Source organism: Pleurodeles waltl, chromosome 6 (assembly GCF_031143425.1).
Source record: "Pleurodeles waltl isolate 20211129_DDA chromosome 6, aPleWal1.hap1.20221129, whole genome shotgun sequence".
In the NCBI taxonomy this organism is placed as follows: Eukaryota; Metazoa; Chordata; class Amphibia; order Caudata; family Salamandridae; genus Pleurodeles; species Pleurodeles waltl.
Window position 1 is genome coordinate 1,017,455,785 of NC_090445.1, and position 21,763 is coordinate 1,017,477,547.

At 43.4% G+C, this 21,763-nt stretch overlaps 1 protein-coding gene across 1 annotated transcript in view; it reads left to right on the plus strand.

Annotated features, from left to right (window-relative positions):
- The first annotated feature begins 2,286 nt into the window (after nt 1-2,286).
- Nucleotides 2,287-21,763, plus strand: part of SMIM1 (small integral membrane protein 1 (Vel blood group)) — a 402,844-nt gene continuing 383,367 nt past the window's right edge. The window contains exon 1 of the transcript XR_011204954.1: nt 2,287-2,576. The gene's annotated coding sequence lies outside the window, so the exon portion shown is untranslated. The remainder of the gene's footprint in view (nt 2,577-21,763) is intronic.

Genomic DNA, 21,763 nt, shown 5'->3' on the forward strand with positions numbered 1-21,763 from the left:
AGGAATTTCGCAGCAAGCTGCGTCATTCATCAAACAAGCCTGGGCAGCAGGTACCCACAAGAGATATACATCTGCATGGCGAAGATGGACTAGTTGGTGTGACAGACGGGATCTCAATCCCGTGGAATCAAATATTGAAATGATTATTAATTTTCTAGCCGAACTAGCTGGCTCAGGCCTAGCATATAGAACAGTCAAAAACTTTAGATCAGCCATTTCAGCTGGCCATAACCATCTGGATGGGAATCCTGTGGGTGAACATCCGTTAGTATGTAAGTTGCTTAGGGGTATTCGATTATCCAATCCTCCCCAAACTAAATACTCTGTCTTGTGGGACGTCAACATTGTTTTGAGATTCTTGGAATCCTGGACAGACAATATTTCTTTATCCCGTAAACAACTGTCAGCCAAATTGACAATGTTACTATGCCTCATCTCCTGTAAACGTGTCTCTGACATCAAAGCCTTGGATTTAATAGGTAGAGTTTTCTCACCAGAAGGAGTTACTTTTAACATCTTCAAACGGACAAAGACTAATTGCAGGTCGGTATCTTACCCAACATTTTCAGATGACCCAAAACTTTGTGTGGTTCAATGCTTAAGACAATATGAAATAGCTACAGAACCTTTTAGACAGGCTACCTCTGGTCAGCTACTTATAGCTCTACAAAAACCATTTAAACCGGTCTCATCTGCTACCTTGTCTCGATGAGTTAAATGGTTAATGAATGAAGCGGGCATAGACATTAACATATTTGGAGCTCATTCAGTGAGAGGCGCAATGGTGTCCAAGTCTTATGCCCTAGGTTCTCGCTTAGAGGACATTATGAAAGCGGCAGACTGGTCTTCGGAATCCACATTTAGGAAATGTTATCAAAAACCTGTGTTAGATGTTGCTTCTGTGGTTATTAATCAGCTTTAAACGAGCATAATCGGAGCCTCCGGTCCTGAAATAGAATAAAAAAAATTCTAGCTTACGCGTCAAGAATTTTCAATTCTATTAAGGACACGGAGGCGAGGATTATCCCTCCCTAAGAAACAATGTTATTAATATAATATGATTGTAATTCTGTTTGAATTTATAATACACATTATTTCTTCCCACCCTGAACTGTTATTGGCATTGAAATATTCTTCTCTACCTTAGTACGAGATATTACCTTATGTATATTTTTCCTCAGGTTCTGATCAGAAGAACGCTTGAGATCACCTTTTCCTACTCTGAGGGATTTCTTCAAGACCCTGTTCGTCGATCCTTAAAGAAGTTCGGTTCCAGAGGAGTTCGTTTCACATCAAGTTTGGATTTTGAGATCTTGTTACTTTAACTGTTTGCGAAGGGACTTATCCAAAGAAAGAGGAAGTGACGTTGTAGGTCGTGACACTTATGGACAGAGGATGTGGGTGGTGATTGGGCCACGTGATACTGGACTTGGGCCTTATGGGGATTGTAGTTATTGTTTTTTTCTGTATATTGATTGGCTGCTGTTTGGAGTAAGTAAAGAAGGAGACAGCATAATCCTCGCCTCCCTGTCCTTAATAGAATTGAAAATTCTTGGCGCGTAAGCTAGAATTTTTTTTACTCCTGGTGAAGGCAGTAGCCTTCCACCACTATGAAGGTAGTGCTTTGTGCACCCCTCCTGGTCCAACAAGACTATAGTCCATGAGAAAGGCTCACGTCATTCCGCCCACGTATGATCCGTGTTCCTCTACGACAAAAAAATCTGCATTAGGGGCCTTGACACCATTACAGTTGGGCACTCAGGGCAGGGGCACATATCTCTTACCAGGCAGAGGACTCTTCCATCCCAACCGAGTATTTTTTTAAATCCAGCCCAAACTAGTAGCAGTCTTATTATCTCTGCTTCCCTTTACTTGCTGCATTCAAGAGGTTGAGTGTAGGTCAGGAAATATGCTGCGGCCTCTGTTTAGCTGGGGTGGGTGGGGTGGTGAGGGAGGGGTCTCTCGGGACTGGGTCAGAGAGGAGAGCTTTGTTTTCTTCCCTGCACAATGGGTTTAACCCCGTGTGCTCTGTAGCTCATCTGTGGCCTCAACATGCAATGAGAATATTTCCCTAAATTAGACCTCGGCCTGACCTTTAGCCGCTCCAAGTCCATAAAACTCATAAAATAGCAGGCTGGCTGGGTTTCTGCTCCAGTGACTCTCTTGGCTGGGTTACCACACGCGTAGCGGCTGCAGATGGCAGCTGAATCCTCCTATGAAAGGCCTGAATTGATGCCCCTTCCTCCTCCCACACGCACACCCCTCCTCCGCCTCCTCTCGCTTTAGAACAAAAAAACAGCTCTTGGGATCCCAAGGCTGAACTCGGTGGAAGGCTGGAGCGAGCAAGAGATTTCCTCTTCCAGGCTGCAAGACGCGCTTTGGAAACCGTCCAGCACAGTTGGCTGTGGCCCACTAAATTGACGGCGAATTTTCGATACGTGTCAACGTAGCAATTTTTTTTGAAACCGCGGCCCTCTAATCGCAATCGATATTGGAAACGTGACAGCACAGGCAGACCAAGAAATTAAATCAAACAGGCGCTGGAGCTCCCTTGGGGACCACACAACACTTAATCGGTGAGTTAGTTCGTAGCCGGTTGTTCTGGAGGGGCTGCAGGTGTCATGAAGCCCAACAGGGCTCGGGGGCAGCCCTGAGGGTTGGGAAAATAGAGCTTCGTCAACAAGTACATCATGGTGTACACCTGCATTCCCACAGCCTGTGTTAAGTTATTTCATGTGACATGTAGCGTTCAGCCTCTACAGCGGCAGGCGTGCGTGATTGTATGTTTTTTTCCGGGTGTATTATATAGGACTACGGCGATTTAGACCAGTTAATGAGATGTTAAATTGGTTATGTGCTGAAATCAGTCTGTTTAAAACCACTGCTTTCGCATTCGAGCGCACTGTGTGTTTCAGAACTGCTTGTGAGATATTCACTGAAGTCTCGGGTGTGTCTTGAGTGGGTAAGTTAGATCTGTGGTCTGTGAATATTCTCCACCGGCAGAAAGACACAGCAGAGGCAGACCTAGAACAACCACCCGACACACACACAACAAGTTGTGGAACAGACAACAGCTCTACAAACTTCCCTCGTCCACAAAGCAAGCTTCCCTCGGGCACACTGAAGAGGTGCAGCGCGCACAGCCGCGGTGCAAGCGTCTCTCATGTACACATACAAGCGGACAAGACAGGAAGTTCACACTGAGAGCCGAGGCAGACTCAGCCAGGGTTCTGGCTAGACTCTAAGAGCCACACGTCGAACTGACTTGAAAAGATTCTTCAGGTGAAAATTACAGCAAAAGTCTCGTAAAACAAGATAAAGACTATCAGATTAAAATAGTGTATTTCTTTCGCGAGCGAACCAAGAGATGCCAATTTGTCTTGTGCACTTTACACATGGCCAGTGTTGTACGTCGAATAACATTTTTATCTACTAAACTACATGGGAGTGTCTTTTTAATATAGCATGCACCCCGAATCGACCTTCTCAGGCACAGAGAAGTGATTTCCCTAGATTCATACAGGTTGGACGAAAACTGAAGCTGATGTTTGAACCCTACTTTCCCGGTTGCACTGTTAAGCTATGGGATATTTCCTTCTTTTTTCCCTTTACCGACAGCGTGAAATGATTTGTGTTCAATTATTTCCTGCTTAAATTAGTACACTATGTTGAATAAATATATATGAAATGTCAGAACGTCTTTCTTGAACAACGTTCAGCCTAAGAGAAATCTCTATCACTGGCTTCTCCTGACCTACTAGTAAAATGTAAAGTCAGCGCCTCAGTGAGGCAAGTACATTGATTGGCAGCCCGAGGAGGACTCTGACCTCCCGCAGGTCCTCAGTGAGAGAGGCGCTATGAGCTGCAGCCCAGCCTGCCTGCGGATACCCCTGCAAGATCTACTGACTGACTATTTGTTTAGGTATTTTGTATAGTATGGTATGGTATGCCTTTTGTGGTATTGCTATGCCTGCCAATCGTAATAGTATGATTACGTTTGATATTGTAACAGTATGGTATGCTATCGTCTGTCATTGTTTCATTAGGTATGGTATGTCTTTGTATAGTATAATAATATAGCATGGAACAGTATGGTATGGCATGACCTGTCATATGGTATGTTATGTTATGGTCTGTCATTTTATTGTATGGTATGGTATGTTTTGCATAGCCTGTCATTGTACAGTATGGTATAATTAAATATGGTATTGCTTGTTATTGTATGGTATGATATGGCCCGTAATGGTATGATTAAGTTTGATATTGAAATAGTATGGTATGCTATGGCCTGGCATTGTTTAGTATGGCATGGTATGGTATGTCTTTGTATAGTATAGTATGTTATCGTATGGCCTGTCTTGGTATAGTATAGTATGGCAAAGTATGGTGCGCTATGGCCTGCTATTATATAATATGGGATGGTAAAATCCATGTTAACTCTATATTTCTAAGACTTCATTTATAGCCCCTGAGGCCAGGGGTAGTGAAGGCAGTTCCAGGGGCATCAACGGAAAGCCAGAGGTAAATGACACCTGTGCCTCTTTGCTACGTATTCCTTCCGTAGCAAATATGCATTGTGCAGTACTTAATTCCCCATACGTTGCAATTAATGTTAGACTGAAAAACAAGCAAACGAGTCATCAGTTTCGATATTCTGAATTTACATAAAAAGAAGTCGCTGTTTTGAGTCATAAATATCTGCAGATCCAAACATATCACTAAATACGAGTGCAGACGAAGAGCTGCAATTACTTTTGCAAGAGCATCATATCACATTCCCTCTTGCTGGCTGCAGGAATCCATTCAGGTTGCCTTCTGCAGAATCTAGCTGCTGGCCCTCAACCTTCCACTCCCTGGCTTCTATCACACACTCATTCATTGGCGTGCACACAAGTAAATACTTCTCCTCTGATTCCTAGAGGTGGAGAGGCGCTCAAGGGATTATGGGAACCCAGCCCTGAATGAAAATGGGTATAATATGTTTTAAGTGTTAGATTCTAGAGATGCCACACACACCTAGACCCAAAAAGCAACAGAAAGCTGTCACAGAGTATGTTTTTTTACTGCAACAGGAGCCTTTCTAACAAACACAAAGCTGGATAAATGGCAGGATCTGGTAATGCAACACATCTAACTAATTTAGGTGAATGCAGTCCCATTTCGCCCTTCTTTGCCAAAAAAAGACACTTGTACATTGAATGCGTGAACAGAGTGAGTACTGCACGCTTATTAAAGAGACATTCCATTGTTTTGGCTAAGCTCTAAAAGCTGAGGACTAACTTAAGGACAAGGCCTTACTGCCGACTTTGGAACTGAGGGACCAGGCTCGAGTATGGTTTTGACTTAAAATCTTGTGATCCTGGGCACATCACTTAATCTATCCCTACCTGTTCAACAAATCTGACCCTGTGTAATGTAACCAGTGCTTATAGAAAGTGTTCCAATGCTCTTGGACAGAGTTTGTGCTACATGTAAAAAAAAAAAAAAAAACAGAAGCACCCAAGAGACAGCAAATACGATTCAACTTTGAAAACTGTATCCACGACCACTTTTTAGAAAGCATGGTGTTAGGAAATGTAAGGATGCCGAAGCATTGTGCATGTGCTCTGATGAAAAAGACATTGTGATGAATGTTTCAGCACATATCTTGGAGGCATGTAAATTAAGATCAGCAATTCATTTACAGCACTCAGCGTCCTTATAACTGTAATGTCAACAGACTGCTAGTATTATCGTGATAATATATTTTTGGATCAGTTGTGCCTCACAGGTGCTTAACTTTCTGGGGCAAATGGTGCAGGATACGGCATATTTTAGCAGTACTATCCCGATCTTGACCTAATAGGTGATTTTCAAGTTTTTTTTTATCTATGAAGTAATCAGTGTAGGCAATGTTGAAGAAGATATGATAGGGACAGTATTCTAGGGCGCTACTACTTATGGGGTTTAATTATAGTTTTTATTGGTAAGTCCGTATTTTAATATGCCACTTTTAATGTATTATGAAGTGACGTTTTTTCATTGTAATTGCAAATTTCTTATGGTCGGATAGGCTGACAACAATAATAAAAGGAAAGTACTCTGGGTGCCAGTTGGAGGCAAAGAACTACGGACAAGCTATAAAGTGAAGGGTGGAGCTTTCACAGAAGCATACTGTGCTTGAGAGCAACATGGGAGTGTTAGAGAAGTATACAAGGGAGACAGCTGGATAAAACATGCACTCCCATGGAGTGCTTCAGGAAAATGAAATAAGTGACAAGGCAAGAAGGACGATGGCAACAAGAAACAGGGTGGAAGGGCGAAAAAAAGTATCTCTATACGAGTGCAACCAGAGGAAGAGCACCTATAAAGAAATCGATCAGGGTTTGGCCTATGCTCCACATAAAAGAAGAGGAAGTGAAGCCGACACACACTGTTCAACTAGGAGGGAACAAATAAGAGTAATAATGAAGCAAACGAATGGTATGCAATGCGCAGGCTCCAAGCCCATTGTTACGTACAATATCTCTCACAAGACTGCATGTGCTGTCTCAAGCGAAACCCAAAGCACCGCTTTAAGTTTGTGTATTCAGCTTTCTGCTGTTCTGTGTCTAGTGTTTTTTTGTCTTTAAAAACTACATTTGGGAGGGGAATTTTAGTGCCTGGGATCTTTGGCTTGAGTGTAAATTGACTCACCAATCTCTGTGGAACAAGGGCCGAGCCAGATTCAGCCATTTAGACAGAACCGATATATTCCTGGCATAATGAGTAGTGCTTGTCATAGACAAACACACACACGCACACAGTTGCCTTGCAGTACGGGCAAACGGAGCTCATGCTTCAATAAAACACAAAAATGTGTATCACAAGTCACGGCTGCGCAGGGCTCCCTGAAACACAGAGGAGGTACAGAAACGTGGCACGGGTTCCCTTCAATATAGATTCTCTCCACCTCCCTCCATCTCTTACTCTGCTCTCTCTCCCTCTCTCCATCTGTGTCTCTTTCTTTCATACTCTGCTGAACATTCCTCTCCAATGAAAGGGACACACTGGCCAATGGAACGAGTGTCAGTTGCATGGTGTTTACATTTATGAAAATTCAGTGACATTTTGCAGTACTCAGGCATTCTTTGTGAAGCTTTGGCTTCCGAGAAATTGTAATAATACAAAGAAAAATCGTTATAGAATTTAAAAGAGGTAATACAATCTCCAAAAGTGTGTGTTTAGAATAAAAGAGAAAATAGGGACTGGGTTTCTGTGGCCCTCTTTACAAGTCTTGAACTTGATCGGATCTGGTGGGTGGTTTTGATGTAAAATGGGAACCTGGCCTGCTGAGTTAGGGACACAAACGCTAGAAGGAGAGGTCCCAGGGACCCAAATCTGTAGTCAGCACAAGCGTTCCGGGCCTGTACATGGGATGGAAGTACTTTTTTATACCAGGGTGGATAGATGGGGCTTTAAATAGAAGAAGAGCACACCAGAGAAACCACCGCACCATTGGGAAGGGCTGAGCTTTATTAAAGTCACAACCATGGTTGTTCCCTACCTATTTCAACATTCAAGGTTCTTCAAGTGTTTCTCCCCCGCTTGCCACAAACACAGCTACCAGAACCAAGAGAAAGCTGTGATGAAGCAAACTGGATTCCACACTCCAGCTAGTTTAGACCCGTTTAAGTGTGAAAGTCAAATCGCACAGCTGAGTTTTGTAGAATTAGACAAACGAGGCATTTATCCATGAGAGGCAGTCGACAAATGCAGTTTGGCTTACACAGCTTGATGTTTTATTTGTGGTGAATGATCATGATAAGAGTCTGATCTTTTCCTGAAACGTTATTCGCGCTAATAGAATGGTGGGGCAAATGGGTTGATTTCTTGCCTGGCACCTGTTCGCATAAAACGTTATCCTTAATTGTTGCAGCTATGTGCCCAGATGCATGATGCAGAGAAATGGAAGCACTGTTTGGAGTCCAGCACAAACGTGACGTCTCACACAGTTTTCCACACCACCCTCTTGTACTACAAATACGCTATATTTGAGCCCCAACGGTGTGAAAGCAGTGCCAAGTAAAAACTGGACCTTTGAAATGGCTTTTGACCCACCTTCCTCTCTTATTAATGATAGGAAATCTTCTTGACTCGGAAGCTCCAAATGTCTGTGTGTTGTAGTATTCAGAGAATAGAAGACATGTCCCCAAATCTGAATACATTGTTGAACGTTGGAAAGATATAGTCCTCTGTGATTGATTTAGTGTGATGGAATGAATGTATGAATGAAAAAAATGAATGGGTGTTGCAGAAGGTAGGCTAGTGCAGCAGGAGCTACCTTGGTATCAGGAGCATGCACTCGGTGGGTGCAGCTTTCTGTCTCGTCTCCTCACAATTGGGGATCAGCCACAGTCAGCATGGTCCATCAGCCCGCTTCGCCAGTTTTCACCTTTGCTGATTGGGCGCTGTGTGTGACAAGCCGCCTGTCGTCCTTTACCTGTATGTTGTCCTTCACCTTCCCTCAGCCTGACTCCTGCTCACCTGTACAGAGCTTGGGTCCACTTGGGCCTTTGCTTTCCATCTGCTTGGAGCAGCTGATAAATGGAACCATGGGAATCTCTGCAAATAGGAGGAGTGACAAGCGCACAGCTTGGAAGACCTGAACTAGGTAGGGGGTAGCATTTGCAGTTTCCCCTGTGGTGCAGCAGAAGGAGAGGCATGCAGTGGTGTAACACAAAATGATGGGCCCTCCTTGCAGAATGTGTTGAGTGGCACCCCATATTTACATAGCTAACAGATATCCATAGGCTTTAGACTGACTGGGGCCTGCTGAGGAGACAGACTTCCCCGGTGCGCTGCAGGTTCAGGTATGGTGTCTCCGTACCTAGGATTCCTGGGTCTGGTATCTGCAGTCTGCACACTCTGGCACAGGTGGCATGGGCGTAAGTGGATAACCAGACCCCTCCCCACCACCGCGTATCACTCCAGACCACTTAGGGTTAAGGTGTGTCCTGACGGAGGATTGCAGAAGTTTCAGGAGCCAGGTTGTTCAGAGCAGTAGCTGCCAAGCATAGCATTGGTAGGTGTGTCCGTGACTGAGTCTCTTTGCTTAATAGGGAAAAACATCCTGAAGCTTTACTTACTGTAATTGTTTATACTTGATACATTTACATTAAGTATTCCGAGGCACGGCTTTAAGTAGGGTAAAAAACATGGGAGGGCTCCAAAAGGGTCGTGGCCAATGTAATTAAGGGCCTGGCTTAAACATGTAAAATAAAGTTATGTGATTCCCATAGTGCGCCTCTAGCTTGTATTTTAGTTCCTTTCTGGCCTTTCTGTTGTTGCATCCAGATATATAACACAGCAACTATCTTATACCTAAAACCAGCCGGGGCTATTGGCTTTGTTAATGTTTGTTAGCTATTGAAGATAAATGATTGTGTTATAAATAATATTGAAAAGGTGTCAATTCTAACATTGTGAGACTGTGATTTAAAAAATACTGAGGCCCATGGAAGGGGTAGTGGTCTACAGAGTGTCCCATTCACTTCCACTGAGTTTGCTTTATATTAGACATGTATGCCCTTTTTCTTTCCACATCTAGTCCATCAGCATATCTTACACCTTATCTCTGTTCCACAGCGCCGACTTTTCACTCTCTCCTGAATCTCCTTGCTTCCTCACATCTCCATCACTTCACCACCTCCTAAACACACAGCAAACCCACTCACCTGTAAGCACTACATTTTCTTTTAACTTCTCCTTGACAAAATTACGACAGCTGTGTACCTCCTTCACATAGATTCACAGAGAATCATAACTGCAATTGGGATACGTGACCAGAGTTTGTGGGCTCTGCAGAGAGAAAAGTTTGGATGAACATGAATTCTGAACATCTTTTTGACCCACACTGACAGGCATAGTGAGATACATGCTCTGCTTTAAGCCTCAACTCCAGAGCGCTTAATCATGGCCTATTATGAATACCAGGGGCCGTATTATAGAAAGTACTCTGGGGGTGCAACAGGCGTTTGTGTCTGCTTTGTGTGCCCCGGGGCACTTTGGTATTACAGAAGGGCCGCAGACGCTTGCGCGGTCCCATTGTAGTACAGATAGCCCTTGTTGACATATAGCACCAGTGCTATCATCAGAGGGCATTCGCTCGTTTGCATGGGGCATGACCCCTGAAATGAGGGAACTCTTTGGCTCTGCGACTGCACCATATTATAGATGTGGCCATGTAGGTAAAGAAGCTGTCAGGAGGTGCACTGACAATGCCCCACCTAAGAGGTGGTGGACTGTTAATATGCCACCTGATGGCAGCCCTCTGAAGGGGGCAAAGTGGGCCCTGTGTACCCCAGAGACATCCCCTTGCAGGTAGGTGCAGTCAGCCGCTGCATTCACCTGCAAGGGGATGAATAATCCCCACTTAGAAGAGCAGGCGAGTTACCACCTTCACAGTGAAACACGGAGCTGCAGCTTCAAAGCCGCTCCATTTTTCACTTGACTGCACTGCCCCCATGGCAACCAGTTGAAAGTGTACACTATATTAGAAAAATATGCTACACCAAAAAGAAACGCAACATTCTGAAAACAGCAAACACTTTTAAGGAATACAACATTATGTTAAACATGTGAAATATAAACAAGAACTGAGGGCCTTATTTAGATATATTAGCAAACAAGTTACTCCATTACACCGGTGACGGATATCCCATCTGCCGAAATCTAAATCCGATTATATCCTATGAGATTTAGATTTTGTCATACAGGATATCTGTCACCATTGTGACCGGGTAACTTGTCTGCCAATATCTAAATTAAGCCCTAAATCCCTGATAAGGACTAACTTAACATTTTTATACATTTATTGTTCAGAAATCCATCAGTATTTTTGCCAATACAGTTAAGGTATGAATATAGGACCCGATAAAGAACTGTATCAAAGTCCATTTTTTATTACTACCTGGTCTGAGACCTGGAGGGACCGTGCCCACTTAAAGCCCTGTCTGGGGCATTAAAAACCCTCTAAATGTTTTCTGAGTTATTCCTGTGGTCAGGTTTCTGTCCTTCAAATTCTGTTTGATCCTTGATACAGAGAGGTGGAGACAACCAGCTTTACGATGAGGCCAGACAAGACATTGCTCTAGAGGTTCAACACAGCTCTCCAGCTCCCACCCCTAAACATTGTCTGGTCTCTCTTCCTCTTGCATATACATAGTGGAGTACACTGTGATTTGTGCTGTTCATTGAAAACGTAAACGTTACATGCTTGTATTACTCCTTCCATCCTGAAAATTCCTGAGTTAAGGGGCCCAAAGAATACTGAGTCATCCCCAATTCCACAAATTAACTCCATTCCCAAAAACTCACCGTCCCCACGACAAGGAGCCCAAGTTGGGGCAGAGAATGAGCAGTAACTTGATATTGAAGAAACCTAGAGGACTTGAAAATCAGCCTCATGTGAAGACGTCTTCCTGTCTTTAAACCCGTCCACTTATTCCATAAGATCCCACGCAATATTACTAGTGAAATATTCTGGGTAAAAAACACCAGAAATGGCTGTCAAATTTAACCAGGCAGAACATTGTTAATGGCACAGCAAGGAGTTGCAAAGAGCCTGCCCATACTGCAAAAAGAGGTGGATGGGGAGTTTGGAAGAGAGAGGAAGAAAGAAGGTGAACAGGGGTTTCATATTATTTGGCAAAGATATTTGAGAAAAGTGAGCTGAAGTTCCCATCAGTCCTGGAGGACTGCTGGAACCTTGAGAGAGTGGGACACTCTTCCATCTGTACAAAATCAAAATTAGTTTCTGTTTGATGGACCAACCAAAAGTTTAAATTCTAATCCTGTCTCCTCCCTACAGAGAAAATCACTGTATTGCAGCAGTGGCATGACGCAAAATGATGAGGCCCTTCAGTCACCCATATTTCAGAGGTATTCATTAGCTTTGGATTAAATGTGGTCCCCTATAAAGGATTGGGGTCCCCTGGGGACCACTGCACTGTAGGGACCGCATGGGCCTGCGTTACGCCCCTCCCTGTGACAGGTTACAGGCAGCTGTGAAGAGGACCTTCCAGCCTAGTCTCTTTGAGCAGGCCTGACTAAACCCTTGGAGCCCTGCATCATTTTAAAATAAGCTTTGCAATCTCTCTCGCATCTTTATGTTTGGCCCCTCTTAAATAGCAACATTCAAACAACAATGTTGCAAATTTGTAATTTTCTGCTGGGGAAAACACTGTGCTGTTTGTTTCCCAAGTAAACATCCTGCAGAGAGGATTGTAGGGGTCCTCTTCAGGAATGGAGTAACCTGGAGGTTTCACCTCACCGTGGGATCTCCAGGGCCCTGCATAACACTCCTGTGTTGCAGCGTACCACACTGGTTCAATTCTATTAGGTCCTTAGGCTTGTGGTGGAAGCCTAGAGAAGGGAAAAAACGAGGCTGAAAGATGAAGTAGGAGGATGTCAGATGCCATCAAGGCATCCTTGGAAAGAACTTCCACCGTAAACCATGGGTCTCACGCAATCCCCCTTTGTGCGAGATGCCTGGTGTCAGCAGAGAAAATTTGGACTGATTTACTGAACTGTCCCGTTGGAGGGGTGTTGATTTCTGTGGGCAGTGGACAGGCGGGATGGGGGACTGACCTGCTGGTGGTCTGGACCTTTCTGCCCTACCACAGGTTGCCTGGAGTTGAATATTTTGGGGGGAATTTGCCTGGTGACACGTACCCCGGCAGGGACGGAGCGCAGTGTCTTGGTATGGAACTGCCAGTATTGCCCATCCTTATGAGAGACGGAGGGGAACTTGCCACCACTATGGTATGCTTGCTAATAATGCCCGGGATGCCCCAGGTTGAGGGCATGAGTGATGGATAAGGAATAGGGGCCTTTTGGAACTATCCATTCTGGAGTGTTTCACTGCAATGGAAAGTGGAGACAATTGTTGTATTGCTTGTACGGTCTTTGAGCTGTTCTTTTCTGATCTTATGTCCTGTATTCTCATAACTATAACATCTGATTTTCTATAGTTCTCTTTTCTCACTGAAGATGTGTGAATAAAGTTAAAGGCTACACATTAGTTAACACATAATCAAAATAATCTCTCTTCTGGGGATTTATTTTCAGTAAGGTGGCAGCGACTTGCACCTTGCGAGCGCACTATGGTCTATTACTTACCAGTAATCTTCTTTATTCCAAATCAGGAGCTCCTGCTGGCAGTCCTAGTCCCGACCCACCCACCCAGCATAGCACCAGTAAATCTGGCTTGTTAAAGCAGGAAGTGTTGGAGGGCAGGGAGGTGCCTTATGGGTAGTAGAATTAAACAAAGTACTTCCCATCGGTACTGAGGTTGCGAGGGCGCTGCATGGAAGGCTAAGCCTAATTCATGCGGCCTGGGATGAGAAACCAGGGACAGCAGGTAACGCCCTTACTGAGTTAGTACCCTTGGTTTCTTGAAGGGTATGTCGGCCAAGGCCACCACTTAGCAGAACCACAAGCAATGGGCCTTATTCAGAGAGGGCCTCCGCACTCGTGGGGGATTCTCCGCACTCGGGATGAAATCTCCGCAATGAGAGATCTCACCCCGAGGGCGGATACTCTCCCACCGTGCCATCCCCTCCAAGTGCAGAGGCCATTTCTGAATCAGGCCTACTGTAGGTGTATTTTGCTCATGACCGCACCCCTCCCTTGACAGCTGGTCTGCTTTTCATGATATAGTTTATATTTCATTCATATTTCTCTACCTTTTAGGCAGTTACTTGTTGATTAAATTGCGTCCTGCCTCTCAAAACACACTCTGTCTATATGGGCATTGGGACATTTCAGTCTAAGCATTGCCTGCTAAATTATGTTTTTTCCCATTATTTTTCCTTCCTGTTTTGTCGTGTTGGTGGCTGGAATATTATGATCCGTTTGTTCTGATGCACAGAAAAGCCAATGTGCATTTAATGGAAATCGAAATCAAAATTGAATGAATTAATGGGTTCACGAATGAAATAACAGCGGTGTACCTCACATGCCTGCAAGCAAATCATCGTACGTAAATTCTGGCTAGAAGGATTGGGTCCATGGGACGCTCAGAAAACTCAGGCTTTTTGTTTGTTAAGAAGGTGTGTATTGCACCGGCGTGACTAATTAAAGGGGATCCCGCGATTCTGGCTACTTATTAAATGAAGTCGCCCTAGAATAATATCCCAAAACGTTATTTATGTGTCACCCACGAACGTTTCCCTTTTTAGTTAATCGCACAAAAACACGTTCATTTTTATAAGGCTTAAGAAAGAGCTTTACTACCAGTCTTAAGAAAATTTGTTTTAACCGTTCAGCCATTATGATATCAGCCTCTCACTCCTAGGTCTTTCCAAACTTACAGGAGTTCTTTGGGGGGCAGTAGACTTTTAAAAAAAGCTGAAGAAGAAATCGAAGGTGCAAGCAAGCGAATAGGCATCATCCATACGTGAAAAGGCGGCAGCAGACATGGAAATGAGCAGGCTAAATAGGTCTAGCGGCCTTTACCTTCATCACGGTCTTTGTGTGTATGTTGGAACAGCAGTTACTCCGCTTCTGAGTACGGGCACGTTTATGGCTTGCGACCCTGCCAACAAACTGCCGCTGTGGGAGCGAACGTTGCTCTCTGCCATGCATTCATGGTAGTCGTGAATAGACACAGTACGGTTACACAGAAGGTCGCATGGATCAAGCGACGGGATGTGAGCAGAAGCAATGGTGGGGCTCACAAGTAACTCATAAGTACGGATACGCCATTCACCATCTCAGTCGTTCTACATGGAAACCTCACTTGAGGTTGACTTATTACTCTGAGGGCTTTTTGGCTGCAGAAGTAGAGGCAACAACTACACAGAGAGGATATGCGAGGCGTGGATGCCTCAATAACTTGTCAGTTTTAAGGTATAGTCAGTAGACTAGCATAGGGTTGTCCTGGGACCTATGTGTGGAGTGCTGGGTGTTCTGTTCAAGGCATTCATGTTGATGCACACTTGGTACTAGGCATAAGGTGTCTGTATCACAGAAACGTGCGGGGCTGCATTCCCAAACTCGATGGTATTTGGACGTATAGCTTTCTGGTTCGTGCCCTTCGTCCCATCGTACTGGTGCTTTATCAGGCTTCATTGCACCTCTTCGTGTGTGGGCTTGTTGATGGCCGAGTGGTGGGAATCATACAAGAGGGCTGAACAGCCAAGCCTTCGCTACTCTCCAGCTGTTCAGGTGAGTTTGAGGATGTCATCGAGTTTGACAGCAGTAAAATATTTACACCATCCTTGCAATACTTCATTACCTGATAATAAGCATTAGAAACAATGCCTTGGATATTATATGATGTGTTTGTTCAGCATTAAATGATGATTGCTGTTGTACTGTTTAGATACTCTCGTGGCACTATGTAATTAGGGCATTTTTAGCAGTGGATACAAGTTCAAACAGGCTGATGTCACCAACCGCTTCTTTTACAGGTCACGTGGTGCCCAGTCTACCCATGCTATGTCAGTGTAAACTCGTACTGTTACTTGTGTGTCGACCTTTGCCCTGTTAGCGCAGGCCCAAGGTTCCATTGTGCCTCATACGTTTAAGTCCTTATAGCGGGGGTAAAATGTGCAGCTTAAAAGTGAACAAAAAGTGCAACGAGTGCAGGACAGCTGTAGTACTTTCCAAGTAACTAGGATTGCAAACGCACCAGTAGCCTAATGGTATTGAACTATTGCTAGTTAGGGGGGGGGGGGGGGGGGAGGGGAGGAGAGAGTTGATCTCTTTCAATCAAAGCAAAACAAATGAGAGTAGGCAGAAAAAAAGTCTCGCTGTCCGGGTTACACATGGACAACGTAAAAGTTTACTTTTTCATCCGTTCCAGAGGTTTCTATGGAAACCAGAAGTGCATTCCAATGAAGCCCTCTGCTTCAGTGTTCACCAGTGCGACTGGTGGTGCCTGGCATTTCGGTGCAGTCAGGTGCATCTAAGAGTTACCCTCTGCTTGATTCTCGGGTTGTGTGCTTACATTACAACTATTTTATTTATTTTTTCATTTTGAGTAGGTGGCTGGAAATGAAAGATTGGCTTTTGTAGCATTTTAGATCCACCCTCTCATGTGCATGTTCCTGAACGTTAGATCAGCTCAGTCTAACTAAATGAAATTGCAGACTTGAGACCTTATTACTAGAGCCCCTTCAATTTTAATGGTATTAGTAACTGTTGTTACCAGTAACATCAACACTTCAAGGTTGTGGATGTACCAGCAACCTGGTATTTTCCTCCCACAAGAATTCACTTGCTTCCAGAAGGCACATTCTAAGAGAAGAAAACATAGGATAATGAGGGATAACCTGGGGAATTAAATTCTCCAGGTTCTTCATACTTTTTAGGGTAACCAAATAGTGCCACTCATAATTTCGGATTACCTGCACCCCACCACTCCACCTGGAGTTACTAGGACCCCAGAGATTGGCAGTTCTAAGGCAGGAGAGGCGCAAGTTACAGCTACAGGAGCTCAGAGGGACTTGCTTAATCCATTATTGTATGTATGATGCCTTGCCTTTCCCAGTCCATTTCACGCATATCAAGTGTCTAAATAAAGTCATATTCAGGTGAACAAAAAAAGTGAAGGATGGAATGCTTGATTTAATCTCAGTTACGGGTAACTTCTCGTTCCAAATCCCAATCTATCATTTATTTGCTCACCATTAAACCTCAGATTAGACTCTCACACGCCAACCAGCCTGGTCCTGCTCCAACAGGAACAGTCCTCTCTGAACTGGAACAGAAGCAGTCCAAAATATCACTGAAGTGCTTAGGGTGTCACACTGTGGAGTACAAACAATTATGAATTGACTTATTGAATTAATCTCAGCCAATAGTAATTATAGTAATTATTCAGGTTGCTTCCAAATCCATCATATATTTGCCCCCTCTGCCACCTTAGATTAGCCCCATCCGTATGGAAATCTTCCTTGGTCCTCCTCCAATAGGAACGGTCCAGCCAGATCTGCCATGCCACTCAATACCCAAAAACATACCACAGACCTCCAAAAATATTTACTTATCCACTTAACAAACATGTAAACGCACAGCTTAACATTAATACAATTACAAAATGAAGATATGAAACAATTAACAATAACAAATATATACTTTTAAAAACTACCCACTCAATCCTTAATATACTCCACAATATAAACACAATACAATAATTATAAAATAAAAACATGCAAAGAAACATTTATGTGATTTAAAATTAGTTAAAATTACTTTAATATTTCAGAGTAATATCGAAATTTAAAGAGTAGAATAATTAATTTATTAATCAATTTATATCAAAATATATTTTGTTAAAATGCTACCCACCGAACCCTACAAGAAACCACATAGCCTGAAACTAAAATCAAGAATGTATTTTAAAAATATGAAGCATATAAACAATAAATAGAAAATACAAAATGAAATAGTCAAATATGAAGCATATAAACAAATAAATAGAAAATACAAAATGAAGTAGTTATCATATAAATAGGTTAGCATTCATTATTACATACTATAAATGATAAACTGAAAATCATTACCCTCCCATTGCCCCAATAAATTCAACAACTCGACCAAATATACATCACTATAATATTATTTTTAAATAATTTAAAATAAATGCTACAGTATCTAAATAAAGAATAAAAACAACACAATACAATAAGCATGCATAATAAAAATAACATAATAGTAAACAATATTTAACCTTCGATATTATGGTAACCGTAAAAATAATAATCTATTTTCCTTCCCTGTCCAGCTTGAGTTCCTCTCTTCCCTTGTCCAAATCCTATTTACTGTATTCTTCCACTAGTACTGAATTTCTGTAAACAGGCCATTAAATCTTGTTATCTTTTCCCATTTGTTGTGCATTCAAATATAGAGGTCAAATGTCAGGTTTTGTTATCCAGGGAGCTTGGTGTATACCTTTCTTTCACTGACTTTAAAGTGAGAGAATATATGTGACAATCATGTTGGCTACTCAGGGTGTGCTGTACGATGTCATTTATTTTCTAGCACAAATCAAAATTTAAATGACTGCAGATGAGCTGTGCAGATATTTCAGAATATGGAAAGCACAAATGGAGGACATTTTGTGATAATTCTGAAGTGTGGTGGAAACAAATATTTTAATAGGATCAAAACAAATCAGTACCCTAGGTGTTTGTGCACTGTATACGTTTATCAGTAAAACTGTATGTCTGTACAAATGTAATGACCATTTCAATTGAAGATGTGTTGTTTGTAATGGCAGTACACTACCACACTAGGTGTACTCCACTTTACCCCACTCTGCACTACTCTGCAGCAGTCCACTCCATGTCACTTCACTCTACTCTGCATCACTCAACACTATGCCACTCCACACTGCATCACTGCACTGTACTCTGCACCACTTCACTCTATGCCACTTCACTCCATGCCCCACTATTCTTCTATGCAGCACTGCACTCTTCGGCATTGCAGTTCACGCCAATCCACTCTAAGCCACTCTAATCTACTCTGCATCACTGCATTATACAACACTCTACTGTATGTCACTGCAACCTATTTGACTTCAGTCTTCTTTGAAACAATCTACTCTACGCCACTGCACTCTATGACACTCTATTCCACTCTGCTCCATCCCACTCTATGCCACTGGAATCTACCCTGCACTACTGCACTGTATGCTGCTGCAATCTATGCCACTGCAATCTTCGCCACTGCTCTCAAAACCAATACCCTCTACATCACTGCACTCTATGCCAATCTACTCTACACCACTGCGTTCTACGCCACTATACCTTACTCTGCAACAGTCTATTCTTTGTCACTCTACTCTACACCATAGCACTCTGTGTCACTTTACTCTGCACCAGTCTGTGCCACTGTATGCTACAGTACTGCACTCTACACCACTCTACTCTATTCCACTGCACTCTATGATACTCTACTCTGCAACACTGCAATCTCTGCCACTGAACTGCACACCACTCTACTCTGCATCATTGCACTCTATGCCACTGCACTCTACTTTGTGCCACTCCACTGCACTCTATTCCTATGCACTCCACACAAATGCACTCTAGGCCACTACGCTCTACACCAGTCCACTCTATGCCCCTCTAATGTACTACGTACCACTGCACTCTTTGCAACTGCACCACACTACTCTATGCCCATGCACTCTACAACAATGCACTGATGGACACTGCACTCCATGACTCTGCACTCTACTCTGCAAGACTGCACTCTCTTCTACTGAATTCAGTGCCACATTACTCTGCACCACTGTACTCTATGCCACAGTACCCTACACCATTGCACTCTACGCTGCACCACTCAACTCTGTGTCCGTCTTTTGCACTCTATGGTAGTGTGCTGTACACCACTCTATTCTGCATCCCTCCACTGTACACCAATCTAATCTATTCTGTGCCACTGCACTCTGTACCACTCTACAGTACCCCTCTGCACTCTACCCTTCACCACTCCACTTTACCCTGCAACACTCAATTCGTCACCACTTCACTCTACTCTGAAACAATCTACTCTACCCCACTGCCTTCTACGCTGTTGTACTCCACTCTGCACCACTCCACTCTACACTATTGCACTCTACACCACTGCATTCTTCTCTGTATCACTCCATATCACAGCACGCTAAGCCATGGACTCTACACCACTTTACTCAAAACCAATGCACTTTACGCCAGTCTACTCTGTACCACTGTATTTTACACCACTTCACTCTAGTCCACTCTATGATGCCCCACTCCACTCTGTGACACCCAGCTATATTAAACTCTACTCCATTCTATGACACTCTAATCTATTCTATGCCACTACACTCTACAAACCCTACTCCACTCTATGCACCTCTACAACACTATTCCACTCTACAGTTTTCTATGCAACTTTCTCTACGCCACTCCCTGCCACTTTACTCCACTCCTTGCTATAAACAAACTACTCCACTCTACACCAGTGCTCTCCTCTCTGTGCCACTCCACTCTGACACTCTGTGCTACTCCACTCTAAGCCACTCAACCCATTAGCATTCTATGCCACTCTATGCCATTCCACTCTCCTACACTACTCCACTCTATGCCACTCTACTCTACAATCTACTCCACTGTATGTCACTGCTTTACAACACTCTACTCTGCAAGACCCCCTATGCTACCCCACTCTGACCTACACCACTCCTTGGCACTCTATGCCACTCCACTCTGCAACACTCTACTCGTCTCTGACACTCTACACCACTCCACTCTACACCCTTCCACTCTACAACACTCTAGTCCCTCCACAACATTCCACAAAACTTTACACCACTCACTCTGTGCCAATCTATGACACTCCGCTTCACTCTACTCAGTGCCACTTAACTCTATATTACACCACTCTATGCCTCTCCACACCACTGTAAACCACTTGACCACTCTCTACGCCACTCCATAAATCCATAATACTCCACTGTACTCTATGTTACGACATTTCACTAATCGCTTTCCAAATGCTTGTTCTCATAGGGATATAGGATGTGGTGATTTATAATCAGTCGTTGAAAGAGGTCCAGTTTATGCATACCTCACTCTTGCAAAGGATTCAGTTTCAAAGTTTAGCTAATGTCACAAAAAAGTCTCATGGTAGTGTCCAGCCCAAAAAAGTTGTACAGCACCCAAAATCAGAATAAGGCCTCACTCAGCATTCTGATAATGGAGCTTGCCACATGGCATTTTAGGTCATAGTGAACTGGCCTCTCAGCATTGTAACTGCTAGCTAACTTGGCATAGTTTCTCACAGATCACTGCCCATATGGTTACCCTCACTAAACACACATTTTTTACATTTTCAAAAGGTTTTAAATGTTATTCCTTGGGACAGAGTTGTGGGCTAATATCTATGATTCTTCACCCAAAAATGACCGTACCGGAAAGCCGTGTGTTCAGCGAATGAGTTACTATTATCAGGATTTTTTGCTCTCAGGGGTACATACAGATTTCTTACTACGCAATGGATCACAAGCATTTACTACTTCCAGCCTGGATCAAAACATCAGGGTCCACAACCAAGCAACTATTTCACTTTCATTAGAGAGCTGGTTGGAGGCCATCATTGTTTTTTATCAATGTCTTCCTTGAGGGTGAGGTTGGCATCCAAGGAGAATTTGGGTGACTTGGCATTCAGTGAAAGTTCAGGTTTGAAACTGTCAAGGTTCCTATCATTGAGGCAGGTTGGTACTATTTCTTGCTCCTTATTCTTGGTGAGCTACAAAAATTATTTATTTGTGCGGGTGAGCTTCAGGTAAGATGATGAGGCACTAGCCTCCGTCACTGAGAAGGGAGGTACAGTTTCGGACTCCACCTATGTGTTGAGCACATCTGAATGGGAAAGAAAAGATGCAGCCCCACCAGTGGACTTACACAGCAGTTGACTTCACTGGAGGATAAACACTGGGTTATTCCCAAAGAGCAATCAAGGGAGGGCAGCACAGATTTCCCAAAAGTTATCAACTGAGGTAGAGTCTTACACATTGCGTGATTGATATGGGTTGTACCCTATGATGTAGTTTCACGCATATCTTGAAACTGAGCTGTCACATCCACATATCATACATTGAAAAGTGTGGCATTTGTACCCTGACGTGGATCCTATATAGACCATAAATGTAGAATGTGGTAGCTTCTGATGGAGTATCATGTATGTCCAACGGATTGGGTAGTGTTACCCTAGATTGAATCTCAAATTGTCCCACGGATTGGACCAGATGGAGTTTAATGCA